This window comes from Salmo trutta, chromosome 17, assembly GCF_901001165.1.
Source record: "Salmo trutta chromosome 17, fSalTru1.1, whole genome shotgun sequence".
NCBI lineage: Eukaryota > Metazoa > Chordata > Actinopteri > Salmoniformes > Salmonidae > Salmo > Salmo trutta.
Genome location: NC_042973.1, coordinates 5,455,415 through 5,459,159, shown reverse-complemented (window position 1 = coordinate 5,459,159; position 3,745 = coordinate 5,455,415).

The following is a 3,745-nucleotide window of genomic DNA, read 5'->3' as shown; positions in this document are numbered from 1 at the left end:
GAGAAGCCTATGTAGCTTTTTTTTACCGTTAATGGTTTCTTCCTCGGTCTCAGTTAGTTTACAGATTGAACTGTAAGCTGTGACTGAACGGCACTCCGATGGCCCTGTCCGATGGCCCTGTCCGATGGCCCTGTCCGATGGCCCTGTCCGATGGCCCTGTCCGATGGCCTTATTTCCAGGGGTGTCTGAGGAGTAAGGTCCTCCCACCAGAAGGCCTTTCATTTTGTTTGAGCGGATCAAAAGCCAAAACAGAAGAAGCCCACAACACATTTGTGATAAGAAACATATATTTTGCTCTTGTTTAGTTTAGACAACATACAGTAGCCTACTTACAGGAAGCTCTGTATTTTGGTTCAACATGTCTGGACTGAAATTGTAGGAGAGGGTACCAGCCTGGTAGACTTACAGGGATAATACATATTCATATTCTCATTATTCATTGTTTTACCAGTCAAATACTCTGGGTTGCTTTTCAGCTGTCTGGCCTCAGTGTGTAATGTGTGTTAGCCACACACTTACAGACACACTGGTCACTGGACCATAGCAACGGTCAAGTGACCTTTTGGCTCCGGCAGCATTTCAGCTTGTCCTCATGCTCTGCTGACCGCCTAACCTCTGGAAAGGGCATCCGCTGACATCATCAGACAAAGATGCTTAACTACTAACACCCTTGAGGTTGAGACTCAGGACTCCCTGGAGTTGGAGTAACATTCTGCCCATTATGGGAAAAACAACAGGTACTTGGAAGTGGGACAGGTTCGAGTGGGGAGACAACTGCAGTTATGGATGTATTCCACTAGGGGCCAGTGTGTCACCAGTTTTAAGAGCCAAGGTGGGTGTCTGTGTGGGGTTGCTGTTGAAGAATGAGCTGTTGTGAATGAGAGAAAGAGAGCGAAAGAGGGAGGGAGGGAATGAGAGAGAGGTGGGATGAGAGAGAGGGCACGAGAGAGAGAGAGAGAGAGAGAGAGAGAGAGAGAGAGGATGAGAGAGACAGTGAGGGGATGAGAGAGAGAGGATGAGACAGAGCGAGAGAGGGGATGAGAAAGAGAGAGAGAGAGAGAGGGGGGGATGAGAGAGACAACGAGAGAGAGAGAAAGGATGAGAGAGACAGCGAGAGAGAGAGAGAGAGAGAGAGGGGATGAGAGAGAGAGAGAGAGAGAGAGAGAGAGAGAGAGAGACAGCGAGAGAGAGAGGGGATGAGAGAGAGAAGACATGAGAGAGAGAGGATGAAAAAGAGTGAGAGAGAGAGAAAGACAGAGAGAGAAGGGATGAGACAGAGCGAGAGGGAATGAGAGAGAGAGGGGATGAGAGAGAGAGGGGATGAGAGAGAGCGAGAGAGGGGATGAGAGAGAGAGAGAGAGAAACATTTGATGAACTGCAAACCTGGTGAGATCTCAGCAGGATAGTGTGGAGTGGTTAAACACCACCCTCAACCTGACAATTGATAAACAAATGGCATATTAAATGATTCTCTCTGTGTGTGTATCTGAGCACAGAGCACCTGCGTGACTCTATTGTCCCAGAAGTCTATGTCCTATAAAATATAGATTTTTTATAAATAGAGTATGTCATGTGCAGTCCAGACTCGGCTGCGCAATTCTACAACTAGACCAAACTCCAGCACATATAAAACCTACCTATTCTATTCTAAGTCTGTATTTATAAAACATACCTATTCCATTCTATTCTATATGTCTATCTATAAAACCTACCTAATTATATTCTAAGTCTATATTTATAAAACATACCTATTCCATTCTATTCTATGTCTATCTATAAAACCTACCTATTCGATTCTTTAAAACCTACCTATTCTATTCTTTAAAATCTACCTATAATATTCTATTCTATATGTATATCTATAAAACCTACCCATTCTAAATCTATATTCTATAAAACCTACCTATTCTCTTATATATCTATATCTATAAAACCTACCTATTCTTTAAAACCTACCTATTCTATTATATTCTAGATGTATTTCTATAAAACCTACATATTCTATTCTATAAAACCTACCTACTATAATCTATAAAATCTACCTATTCTATTCTATAAAACCTACCTATTCTATTCTATAAAACCTACCTATTATAATTGATAAAACCTACCTATTCTATGAAACCTACATATTCTATTCTATAAAACCTACCTACTATAATCTATAACATCTACCTATTATACTATATAAAAACTACATATTACATTCTATACATATATCTATGAATCCTACCTATTCTATATGTATATCTATAAAACCTACCTACTCTATTCTATAAAATCGACCTATTCTACTCTATAAAACCCACCTATTCTATTCTATAAAACCTACCTATTATATTCCATGAGAGAAATTGCCAAGAAACTGAAGATCTCGTACAAAGCTGTGTACTACTTCCTTCACAGAACAGCGCAAACTGTCTCTAACCAGAATAGAAAGAGGAGTGGGAGGCCCCGGTGCACAACTGAGCAAGAGGACAAGTACATTGTCTAGTTTGAGAAACAGATGCCTCACAAGTCCTCAACTGGTGGCATCATTAAATAGTAACCGCAAAACACCAGTCTCAACGTCAACAGTGAAGAGGCGACTCTGGGATGCTATCCTATATCCTCCTGTTCTATATCCTATCTTGTATCCTCCTATTCTATAGCCTATCCTATATCCTCCTATACTATATCCTGTTCTATATCCTATCTTGTATCCTCCTAAACTCTATCCTATCCTATCCTATCTTTTTTTTTTTTTTTTTACTTTTATTTAACTTGGCAAGTCAGTTAAGAACAAATTATTATTTTCAATGACGGCCTAGGAACAATGGGTTAACTGCCTTGTTCAGGGTTAGAATGACAGATTTTTACATGGTCAGCTCAGGGATTCGATCTTGCAATCTTTTGGTTACAATGCTCTAACCACTAGGCTACCTGCCACCCTATCTAATATCTCCTCATTTATATTCTATATTTTTTCTCCTATCCTATATCCTCCTATACTATATCCTGTCCTATATCCTCCTATACCATATTCTATATCCTCCTATACTATATCCTGTCCTATATGCTCCTATACTATAGCCTATCCTATATCCTCCTATACTATATCCTATCTTATATCCTCCTATACTATATCCTGTCCTATATGCTCCTATACTATAGCCTATCCTATATCCTCCTATACTATAGCCTATCCTATATCCTCCTATACTATATCCTGTCCTATATGCTCCTATACTATAGCCTATCCTATATCCTCCTATACTATAGCCTATCCTATATCCTCCTATACTATATCCTATCTTATATCCTCCTTTCCTATATCCTCCTTTCCTATATCCTCCTATACTATAGCCTATCCTATATCCTCCTATACTATATCCTGTCCTATATCCTATCTTATATCCTCCTATTCTATATCCTGTCCTATATCCTCCTATGGTATATTCTATATACTGTCCTATATCCTCCTATTCTATTCTATATCATATCCTATATCTTCCTACCCTATATCCTGTTCTATATCCTCCTATCCTATATCTTATCCTAAATCCTCCTATTCTATATTCTAGATCCTGTCCCAAATCCTCCTATTCTATATCCTATTCTATATCCTCCTATTCTATATCCTGTCCTATATCCTCCTATTCTATTCTGTATCCTCCTATTCTATTTCCTGTCCTATATCCTCCTATTCTATTCTATATCCTCCTATTCTATATCCTGTCCTATATCCTCCTATTCTATTCTATAT